This window comes from Scyliorhinus torazame, chromosome 11, assembly GCF_047496885.1.
Source record: "Scyliorhinus torazame isolate Kashiwa2021f chromosome 11, sScyTor2.1, whole genome shotgun sequence".
NCBI classification, from domain to species: Eukaryota; Metazoa; Chordata; class Chondrichthyes; order Carcharhiniformes; family Scyliorhinidae; genus Scyliorhinus; species Scyliorhinus torazame.
Genome location: NC_092717.1, coordinates 234,912,433 through 234,924,642, shown reverse-complemented (window position 1 = coordinate 234,924,642; position 12,210 = coordinate 234,912,433).

The window sequence follows — 12,210 nt, the reverse complement described above, 5'->3', positions numbered from 1 at the left end:
GCCTCCCAACCCCCCCAGCACGCCATGTGCGACCGGCAGGCACAGCCGCTCTGGGTCCCGACCACCGCAGCCCCGGGAGAACTGGGAGCCCTGCACGCCGCCTACGCTCCCCAACCCCCCTCCCCGCAGTCCATGTACGACCCGCCGCCGGCGCTCCCGATTTGGGTGCCGGCCAACACTCTCCACGGAGAGGAATGGGTCTTTCGCGTCCCGAACGCCACCCTCACCCCCCTCCCGCGCCCCACGCCTGACCCGCCGGCTCCGCCGACTTGGGCCCCGACCACCGCTGTCCCCGGTGAGGGAGCTCCGCGCGGTCCTAGCGCTCGCCGCCCCACGCCTGTCCTGCCGGCGCCGCCGACCTGGGCCCTCACCCCCGTCCCGCGCCCCACGCCTGACCCGCCGACCTGGGCCCTCACCCCCGTCCCGCGCCCCACGCCTGTCCCGCCGGCACCGCCGACCTGGGCCCTCACCCCCGTCCCGCGCCCCACGCCTGACCCGCCGGCGCAACTTACCTGGGCCCCGACCGCCGCTGTCCCCGGTGAGGGAGCTCCTCACGCTCCTTGCGCTCCTTGCGCTCGCGGCCCCACGACTGACCCGCCGACCTGGGCCCTCACCCCCGTTCCGTGCCCCACGTCTGACCCGCCGGCGCAACTTACCTGGGCCCCGACCACCGCTGTCCCCGGCGAGGGAGCTCGGTCCTAGCGCCCGCGGCCCTGGCGCTCGCAGAGAGGGAGCTCCGCGCGGTCCTAGCGCCCGCGGCCCTGGCGCTCGCAGAGAGGGAGCTCCGCGCGGTCCTAGCGCCCGCGGCCCTGGCGCTCGCAGTGAAGGAACTCCGCGCGGTCCTAGCGCTCCCCAGACCCCCCAGCACACCATGTGCGACCCGCAGACGCCGCCATTTTGGTTCCCGACCACCACGAGGGTAGGAGGGGCGCCGCCACCTTGGACCGCCCCCGACCTGTACGACGCATGGGGGCGGCAATTTGGTCCACCCCCGACGCCATCTTGTGACCCCTCAGCCACGTACGATGTATGGGGGCAGCCATTTTGTCCATCCCCGATGCCATCTTGGACGGCAACAACGGACCACACCCCACTACTACAACCACGGCTCGCTTCGGTTACGCTCGATCAGGCTCGGCCCCGGACTCTCCAGACGACGACGACAACGGTCCTAATTAACGGCCACGAGACGCCATGCCTAGTCGACTCCGGGAGCACGGAAAGTTTTATACACCCCGACACGGTAAGACGCTGTTCCTTAACTACCTACCCCAGCGCACAAAAGATTTGCCTAGCTGCAGGATCCCACTCCGTACAGATCCAGGGATTCAGCATAGTCACCCTAACGGTACAGGGGAGGGAATTCAAAAACTACAAACTTAACGTCCTTCCCCAACTCTGTGCCCCCACCTTGCTGGGCTTAGACTTCCAATGTAACCTACAGAGCCTTACGTTTAAATTCGGCGGCCCCATACCCCCACTCACTATCTGCGGCCTCGCTACCCTCAAGGTGCAACCCCCGTCCTTGTTTGCGAACCTCACCCCGGATTGCAAACCCGTCGCCACTAGGAGCAGACGGTACAGCGCCCAGGACCGGACCTTCATTCGGTCCGAAGTCCAGCGGCTACTAAAGGAGGGCATAATCCAGGCCAGCAATAGTCCCTGGAGAGCGCAGGTGGTAGTAGTGAAGACAGGGGAGAAATAAAGGATGGTCATTGACTATAGCCAGACCATCAACAGGTACACACAACTAGACGCGTACCCTCTCCCCCGCATATCCGACATGGTCAATCGGATTGCCCAGTATAAAGTCCTCTCCACCGTGGACCTCAAGTCCGCCTACCATCAGCTCCCCATCCGCCCAAGTGACCGCAAGTACACAGCCTTCGAGGCAGACGGGCGATTATACCATTTCCTACGGGTCCCTTTTGGCGTCACAAACGGGGTCTCGGTCTTCCAACGGGAGATGGACCGAATGGTTGATCAACATGGGTTACGGGCCACGTTCCCTTACCTCGACAATGTAACCATCTGCGGCCACGATCAGCAGGACCACGACGCCAACCTCCAAAAATTCCTCCAGACCGCCAAAGCCTTGAACCTCACGTACAACGAGGACAAGTGCGTTTTTAGCACCGATCGGCTAGCCATTCTGGGCTACATAGTGCACAATGGGATAATAGGCCCCGACCCCGAACGTATGCGCGCACTCATGGAATTTCCCCTCCCGCACTGCCCAAAAGCCCTGAAACGTTGCCTGGGGTTCTTTTCGTACTACGCCCAGTGGGTCCCCCAATACGCAGACAAGGCCCGCCCCCTAATACAGACCACGACCTTCCCTCTGTCGACAGAGGCTTGCCAGGCCTTCAGCCGCATCAAAGCGGACATCGCAAAGGCCACGATGCGCGCCATCGACGAGTCCCTTCCCTTCCAGGTCGAGAGCGACGCCTCCGACGTAGCTCTAGCGGCCACCCTCAACCAAGCGGGCAGACCCGTGGCCTTTTTCTCCCGAACCCTCCACGTCTCAGAAATCCGCCACTCCTCAGTGGAAAAGGAAGCCCAAGCCATAGTGGAAGCTGTGCGACATTGGAGGCATTACCTGGCTGGCAGGAGATTCACTCTCCTCACTGACCAACGGTCGGTAGCCTTCATGTTCGATAATGCACAGCGGGGCAAGATTAAAAATGACAAGATCTTAAGGTGGAGGATCGAGCTCTCCACCTTTAACTATGAGATCTTGTACCGGCCCGGAAAGCTGAACGAGCCGTCCGATGCCCTATCCCGCGGCACATGTGCCAACGCACAAATTAACCGCCTCCAAACCCTCCACGAGGACCTCTGCCACCCGGTGGTCACTCGGTTTTACCACTTCATCAAGTCCCGCAATCTCCCATACTCTTTAGAAGAGGTCCGTACAGTCACAAGGGACTGCCACATCTGCGCGGAATGCAAGCCGCATTTTTTCAGGCCAGATGGAGCGCACCTGATTAAGGCTTCCCGCCCCTTTGAACGCCTCAGTCTGGATTTCAAAGGGCCCCTCCCCTCCACCGACCGCAACGCATATTTCCTTAATGTAGTGGACGAATACTCCCGCTTCCCTTTTGCCATTCCCTGCTCCGACATGACCGCGGCCACAGTCATTAAAGCCCTGAACAGCATCTTCACGCTGTTCGGTTACCCCGCATACGTCCACAGCGACAGGGGGTCCTCTTTCATGAGTGACGAGCTGCGCCAGTTCCTGCTCAGCAAGGGCATAGCCTCAAGCAGGACGACCAGCTACAACCCCCGGGGGAACGGGCAAGTAGAAAGGGAGAACGGCACGGTCTGGAAGGCCGTCCTACTGGCCCTACGGTCCAGGGATCTCCCAGTTTCACGGTGGCAGGAGGTCCTCCCGGACGCTCTCCATTCCATCCGGTCGTTATTATGTACAAGCACTAATCAAACGCCGCACGAGCGTCTCCTTGTCTTCCCTAGGAGGTCCTCCTCTGGAACGTCGCTGCCAACCTGGCTGGCGGCCCCAGGACCCATCCTGCTCCGAAAGCATGTGCGGGCACATAAGGCGGACCCGTTGGTCGAAAGGGTTCACCTCCTCCACGCAAACCCCCAGTACGCCTACGTGGAGTACCCCGACGGCCGACAGGACACGGTCTCCCTGCGGGATCTGGCGCCCGCCGGCACCACGCACACCCCCCCGACACCATCAACCCTACCGCCCCCCTTCCTGCCGCCGCCGCACCCCGCGACCGCCTCCTTCCCAGGAGGATCAGTCCCCCTCCCCTTTGCACCGACAGCTGAAACCGTGCGGCTCCCGGAGGCGACAACGCTGGTACAAGCACCACCACCACCGCCGGGGCCGAGGCGATCGACACGGACGACCAGACCGCCCGACCGACTCGTGGCGTCGATGTAAAACAAAGATGGACTGTTCAATGAACATTTTGTTTTCCCTATACCCTCTGTAAATAGTTGTAACAGGACGATACTGTCCAATACTGTACTACCATGTAACTGTTCTATCCTCCCAGGACCAGCCCTGTAAACCCTTACCACCATACGAAGCATCACCCCGCCGGGTTCATTTTTGACAAGGGGTGAATGTGGTAGTATGTATTGGGGGTCATGTGGGACTGGAAGCCCTAATGTCATTGGCTGACAGATCCCGGGTCCTGGTTGGCCGTTGACCTCATACTCCGCCCTGAAGGCGAAGTATAAGAAGCCGGTGCCTTCCCCCGCAGGCCAGTTTACTATCGGGCTGCTGGGGAACAGACACGCTTAATAAAGCCTCATCGACTTCACTCTTTTCGTCTCATGGAGTCTTTGTGCGCTACACCCTGCAAGACACAAGGTGCGGCACGGTAGCATTGTGGATAGCACAATTGCTTCACAGCCCCAGGGTCCCAGGTTCGATTCCGGCTTGGGTCACTGTCTGTGCAGAGTCTGCACATCCTCCCCGTGTGTGCGTGGGTTTCCTCCGGGTGCTCCTGTTTCCTCCCACAGTCCAAAGATGTGCAGGTTAGGTGGATTGGCCATGATAAATTGCCCTTAGTGTCCAAAATTGCCCTTAGTGTTGGGTGTGGTTACTGGGTTATGGGGATAGGGTGGAGGTGTTCACCTTGGGTAGGGTGCTCTTTCCAAGAGCCGGTGCAGACTCGATGGGCCGAATGGCCTCCTTCTGCATTGTAACTTCTGTGATGATAATCTACAAGCCAAGACATGATTGGGTCACGGGTTGGGGTGTTGGGTGGTGGAGAGGGCTGGTGTGGGTGGTGGAGGGGGCTGATGTGGGTGGTGGAGGGGCTGGTGTGGGTCGTGGAAGTGTGGTGGTGGATGTGATGATGGGGGTGACACACATGCCATGGAGTCTCACTTGCTTGCCTGATGCGAACCTCCGGCTCGGTGACTGCCCTCTCCCCGGGCCCACCGATCAGACCAAGTGCCCGCAGCTGAGCTGTAGAGTGGGGCCACATGTCCGGTATTCCCGCTCCACTTTTTTCCCTCTCCTGGCGGTTGTGGGCCGAGTTCTCCTGGTGGGAGGGGAGTGGGGAGACAGAAAACGCGCAGTGTTAGACAATAGGACGCATGCAACACAGGGGGCGGGGAGCTGGTGGCCTCTGTGGCCAGGCTGGCCTGTCCTGGCGGTGTTGCCCATGGCGATCAACCACAGTTGCGGGGGGGGGGGGGGGGGGGGGGGGATCGTGCTTCTGGCAGGAGGGGCTTCAGAGGGGCTGGGGGGGGGGATGGGTGGGGGGTGGTCCGGGAGTGGCGAGGGAGAGTCCAGGAGGACACTATTTGGCCGGCCGGGTCCGTGCGCGGCCGGCGCCGTGTTGCACGCCGCAGCCGCTGCAGGTCGCCGACGTGTGCACGCGCGACCGCGGACCCGGCAATTCTTCGGTCGTTTCTGTCGGGAACACCGGGGGTTTTTACGTGGTGCGGCTGTTCACCCCCCCCCCCCACCGGGCAGAGCATCAGTGCGGGGGCGGCACCGATCTTTTCATCGCAAGACTACACACATTCTCCGGACATAGCCTCAAAACTGGAGAATCCAGCCCTTTGTCTCTGAAATGGAGATACCCTCTGCATAGCGTTTGCTTTTTAAAAAGAAAACTTGGAGGAACAGAGTCACCGGACCGCTAATTAGTGCTAAGAAGAAGAAAAAAAATATTAAACATGGAAAGCTTGATTATACTACAATACCCCTCCCCTCCCCTGAGCTTCATATATATATACACACGTTGTACAGTTAACATGGGTTAAAACGTATATCTTAGGCCACAATGGTAACACATAGTTCCTTTAAACACACAGCCTATGTGTAGTAAGATACACTCCAGTCTGAACCCCAGTGTATTTCTGTGTATTGCTCCTCCAACTTCCCCCAAATAAATCTCACATGAGAGTTTCCAAATACCACTCCCAAAAAGGCCACGCTTTAAAATATTCTTTCACAACAATGCTTCCATCAGCGGTTTGCATTAGAAATCCATTCCAGCTTTTCCAAACTATTCTGTCAAAAAAAGCTATGGCTCTACTTTTAACTACGAAGAAATTAGTATCCAGGTTTCACATCTCCCCATTCAGGATCTCTTTGCCTTGCCTGTCACATAAACTCTACACCAACTGCTTTAACTACCAATTCCCAGATTGTATTAAGGTGGCACCAAGCTTTTGATTTACCTCTCAAGTATACTTTAAATCTGGTCACCGCAGCTGTCTCTTCAGCTCGGAACACTTAATTTGCTTTTCCCTTCAATTCCTCTGAACGGTACCTTGTTCCTTTTTTTGGTCCGTTCTCTTAAATTCAGTCTTCCTCAGACATTCTTCCGGTCCCAGTTCCCTGGTTGTTTGTTATCTACCTGGTTCTTTGGGAATTCTGCCTTTTTTCCAGTCCCCTTGTCCTGTCCAACTTTGCTTCTGGCAAAGAGATGTTCATTCCCCGGTAACCTATCTCCAACTGCAAACAAATTCAGCCAACACAAAATTCAAAAAGCCTCTCTACATAATAATAATGATCTTTATTAGTGTCACAAGTAGGCATACAATAACACTGCAATGAAGATACTGTGAAAATCCCCTAGTTGCCACACTCCGGCGCCTGTTCGGGTACACTTAGGGAGAATTCAGAATGCCCAATTCACCTAACAAGCACGTCTTAATAATAATAATCGCTTATTGTCACAAGTAGGCTTCAATGAAGTTACTGTGAAAAGCCCCTAGTCGTCACATTCCGTCTCCTGTTCGGGGAAGCTGGTACGGGAATTGAACCGTGCTGCTGGCATTGTTCTGCATTACAAGCCAGCTGTTTAGCCCGCTGTGCTAAACCAGCCCTTCTGGGACTTGTGGGTGGAAACCGGAGTACCCGGAGGAAACCCATGCAGACATGGGGTGAACGTGCAGACTCCGCACAGACAGTGACCCAAGCCGGGAATCGAACCCGGGTCCCTGGCACTGCGAAGCAACAGTGACTTACTATCTTGCCACCCCCTACCTTAAAAGGGCCCCAGTTGCTAAGCAATGATTTTAACTTCTCCAAGCGTCTCTTTACTTTGAAATCTGTAATCTCTCTCAGTACAATAGAAGCACAGTTTGAATTGAAACCAGTACCCTCACACAGACAGACACCTTTGTCCTGCAAGAATCTAATTGTAGGTTTTACCCTTCCTTACACAGGGACACTAAATTAAACCCATTTGAAACTATACCTTATTTCTAGTATTTACCAATACAAATATTAATCCCTTCCAACTACCTTTGTTTTCCTAACAACACAAAGTGGGAATACATTTGCACAGGAGATAAATGAGATTTGGATTTTCAGTTCTTAAGTTTCAAAGGGAACTCAAACTTTTTACAAAATAACTTTTTACAAGTGAGTAAACTTGGGAAAATTTTATTTGTCCCAGAAGTGAAGGTAAGAGAGAACATGGAAGAATTTTATATTTTGAAAGCAGTTGAGTCAGACAGATGGTCCAAACAATGATTATGATGCACTTTCACAGACTTTATTAGAAACACAAAAGTATTTATTAATAAAATAAGTGTACAACAGCGACATGACTGCAGCTAGTTCCCTACATTTTCCTATCTAAGAGAGGACTCTACCCCCTGAGGTTATTACCCACTCTGAGTTCCCATTGCTCCCCCAAGCGAGTGACTCTTACTCTGCTGTGTTACTCTTCATAGAATTTACAGTGCAGAAGGAGGCCATTCGGCCCATTGAGTATGCACCGGCCCTGGGAGGGAGCAGCCCACACCTCTACCCTATCCCCGTAACCCAGTCACCCCACCCAACCTAACCTTTTTGGACATTAAGGGCAATTTGAAATGAAATGAAAATTGCTTATTGTCACAAGTAGGCTTCAAATGAAGTTACTGTGAAAAGCCCCTAGTCGCCACATTCCAGCGCCTGTTCGGGGAGCACAGCCAATCCACCTAAGCATGGCCAATCTACCTAAGCTGCACATCTTTGCATTGTGAGTTGAAACTGGAGAGGAAACCCACGCAGACATGAGGACAACCATCACAATGCACATGTTTTAAATTTGAAAGAGATAAAACATATTTAAAGAGGGGTTGGAAGCTGTGCTAGAGGTGTGGCTGTGTAAGATCCTGAAGAGTGTGCTGTGCTAGGAAAGAACTGTGAAAGAAGTAAAATGAAGCAGTCTTCCCATGTGACATACCGCTCCTATCGCAACAATGGGTTGTGCCTTGTTGTAAGATTCCTGGAATTTTAGAGGTGAAATATCATAAGGAATGTTGCCTAAAGGGGGTGTTTATTCATCAGTTTAACCAAGTAAGGATCTGTTGGGGAAATGTCCTGTAAGAATTTTAACTGTATCAATGTAATCTTGTGTGTTTAAGTTGTTTTTTTGTTGAGACATAATTTTAGATTTTAAATTCCCAACAGTGTGACTGGAATTTTTGACTCCTTAATTCAGTGCATGTATTTTAGTTAATAAGATGTAGGAGCCAAACTAGGCCATTTGTTCTGCTCCGCCTTTCGATCATGGCTGATCTCATCTTGGCCTTAACTCCACCATCCTGCCCATTCTCCATAACCCTTCAACCCATTACTAATAAAAATCTGTCCAACTCCTCTTTACATTTACTCACTGTCCCAGAATCCACCGCACTCTGGGGTGGCGAATTCTCCGGTCGCTGACGTCAAAATCAAAGTTCCCGGCCAAATCGGGGGAGGTGCCACTTTCGAGATGCTCCGCCCCCTCCAGCGCCGCTACAGTCGGGGAGGACCGATCTGCAGGCGGGGGAGCGGGGGGTGCTCTTTATAAAGGACTGGGGGTACTGTGGAGGGGGGGGGGGGGGTGGTCGGGGCACGAGCCAGTGGAAGAGGGGGTCTATTTTGCGGGTCAGGTCCGCAAGTGGCCGGCGCCATGTAGCACGACTGCTGCAGGTCGCCGCCATGCGCAAGCGCGGCCACGGACCGGGCAATTCTCCGGGCTGCATTAGCAGCTAGAGCTGGGTGCTTTACGCTGCCGGCATGCTAGCCCCCAGCAAAACGGGGAATCGGTGGCCGTTTTACGCCATAGTTTCTGGTGCAACACGCCACCGTTCCCGTGCCAGCCTGGGGACATAGCCCCAGAATCGGAGAATCCAGCCCGCTGTTTCTCCTCAACTCTATTTTAAATTTGCTACCTCTTATCCGAAGACTATGTCCTCTCGGTCTAGAATGCCCCACCAGAGGAAGCATCTGCTCCACGTCTACTTTATCCATACCTTTTATCATCTTGTAAACCTCAATTTGATCGTCCCTAATTCTTCTAAACTCTAGAGAGTATAGGCCTAAACTGATCAATCCCTTCATACGGCATGGCAGCACAGTGGTTAACGCTGTTGCTCCACAGCCTCAGGGTCCCAAGGTTCGATTCCCGGCTTGGCTCACTGTCTGTGCGGAGTCTGCACGTTCTCCCTGTGTCTACGTGGGTTTAATAAGCTGCCTTCCTATTTTCCAACCAAAATGCATGACCTCACACTTATCTACATTAAACTCCATCTCCCATATTTTGGCCCACTCTCCTAACCTCTCTGTGTCCGTTTGTACTTTTCTTATTTCCTCATTGCAACTTTCTCAGAGTAATATTCATTTTGAAAGCCATTGTGATTGCCAAGTTTCCCTTTGGGATTAGATTAGCTCGGCAATTACCAGCCGCCATATCAAAGCAGCTGATTGTTTTGATAGTTAGCTTTGATTGGCCGGGCCGACAGGGTGGCGCATAGCACTGCTGCTGCCTCACGGCGCCGAGGACCCAGGTTCGATCCCGGCCCTGGGTTACTGTCCGTGTGGAGTTTGCACATTCTCCCCGTATCTGCATGGGTCTCACCCTGGCAACCGAAAGACGTGCAGGGTAGGTGGATTAGTCACGCTAAATTGCACCTTAATTGGAAAAAAATTGGATACTCTAAATTTTTTTTAAAACCTTTAATTGGCCGAGGTGTTGTCGTGGAAGTAGCAAAAAGGAACATTAGGTTTCCCAAACTCTAGGGTAATCATAAAATGTGCAAGGCTTGAACATATACCTTTTAGAACATAGAACAGTACAGCACAGTGCAGGCTCTTCAGCCCACGATGTTGTGCCGACCATTTATCCTAATCTAAGATCAACCTAACCTACACCCCTTCAATTTGCTGCTGTCCATGTGCCTGTCCAAGAGCCGCTTAAATGTCCCTAATGACTCTGACTCCACCACCTCTGCTGGCAGTGCATTCCACACACCCACCACTCTCTGTGTAAAGAACCTACATCTGACATCTCCCCTATACCTTCCTCCAATCACCTTAAAACTATGTCCCCTTGTGACAGCCACTTCCGCCCTGGGGAAAAGTCTCTGGCTATCCACTCTATCCAAGCCTCTCTTCACCTGCACACTTCTATCAAGTCACCTCTCTTCCTTCTTCGCTCCAGTGAGAAAAGCCCTAGCCCCCTCAACCTTTCTTCATAAGACATGCCCTCCAGTCCAGGCAGCATCCTGGTAAATCTCCTCTGTACCCTCTCCAAAACATCCACATCCTTCCTATAATGAGGCAACCAGAACTGGACACAATATTACAAGTGTGGTCTAACTAGGGTTTTATAAAGCTGCAGCAAAACCTCGCGGCTCTTAAATTCAATCCCGCTGTTAATGAAAGCCAACACACCATACGCCTTCTTAACAACCCTATCAACCTGGGTGGCAACTTTGAGGGATCTATGTACGTGGACCCCAAGATCCCTCTGTTCCTTCACACTTTCAAGAATCCTGCCTTTAACCCTGTAGTCAGCATTCAAATTCGACCTTCCAAAATGAATCACTTTTGTTTGAAGAGAAGAGGTCTCCATCTCTGAATAAATATCGCTTCTAAATAATTGTAAATAAATGCATTTATCTGCAAGTGTCCTTCCTGTTATTTCCTTTGTCCCCATTTCTTTTATTTTATTATCTTTGGTCCGTGGACCCAAAATCGGCATGTGCCTTTAAGCAGTGGACTCAAGCTGAAGTTGCTGGGCAGGACAATGTGTCTCAGGGTTTGTACTTTGGAGAGGAGAAAAACGACTCGCCGAGTTAATCTTAGGATCCAGCTTTGAAGGAAGTTGGTCCGATTGGCTGGCAGGCAATCTGTGGGTTGGCCAGGGACAGTGTTCTGGCTGACAGTGATTAGTTCCTGTCGGATGCCTTTCAAGAGAACTTGGCAGAAATGATCTGACCTGGAAAGGCTGAGGAACAGTCTCTCTCTCTCTCTCTCTCTTTCTCTCTCTCTCGCTGCTGAAGTAAAGAACTACTTTATTGTTCTAAAACCAGTGAGTGCCTGGCACATCTTTACCATAAATTTGAAATGATCCTGAATCGACAAAGAAATTAGACAACCTTGCCAGAGAAAACCATCACAAGCCTACAAGGACAAGTAGGGCAGCACCAGTAGCATAGTGGTTAGCACAGTTGCTTCACAGCTCCAGGGTCCCAGGTTTAATACCCGGCTGGGTCACTGTCTGTGTGGAGTCTGTACGTTCTCCCCATGTCTGCGTGGGTTTCCTCCGGGTGCTCCGGTTTCCTCCCACAAGTTCAAAGATGTGCGGGATAGGTGGATTGGCCATTCTAAATTCCCCTTAGTGTCCAAAAAATGTTAAGTGGGGGTTACTGGGCTACGGGGATAGGGTAGATACGTGGGCTTCAGTAGGGTGCTCTTTGTAAGGGCCGGTGTGATGCACAATCAATACTCTCGAGACAAAGAGGAGTCATATCTAATCGACTTTAATCAGCTAGAACTGTACCCAGCAGCCATGATACAGAAAGTGAAGGCTGCTGGGACGGCATTGGTTCTTATACCCCGCCTCTCAGGGCGGGGCTATGTACATTATCCAATGGTAGACCCCTAGGTCTAGCCAATGGTCATTCACCTCTCAGGTACCTGGTATTACTACATTCACCCCCTGTTAAAAAAGAACCCAGCGGGGTGATGGCCAGCTATTACTGTCGCCTTTTGCATGGTAGGACCAGGTATGGAGATACCGTGATGTCGAGGATTAACGGAAGAAGAGTCTATGGTGCAGCAATCAGACGATCGGGTGGCCTGGTTGTCCTTCTGGAGCGTCTGAGTTTCGGCGACGATCCTGTTGGGGGCCCCGGCGGCTGTGGCTCAGGGAACGTGGTGTCTTCCTCCCTGGCAGCTTCGTCACCCCTAGGCGGCGCTGTTGGGGCAAAAAGTGGGCAGGGGGAGGG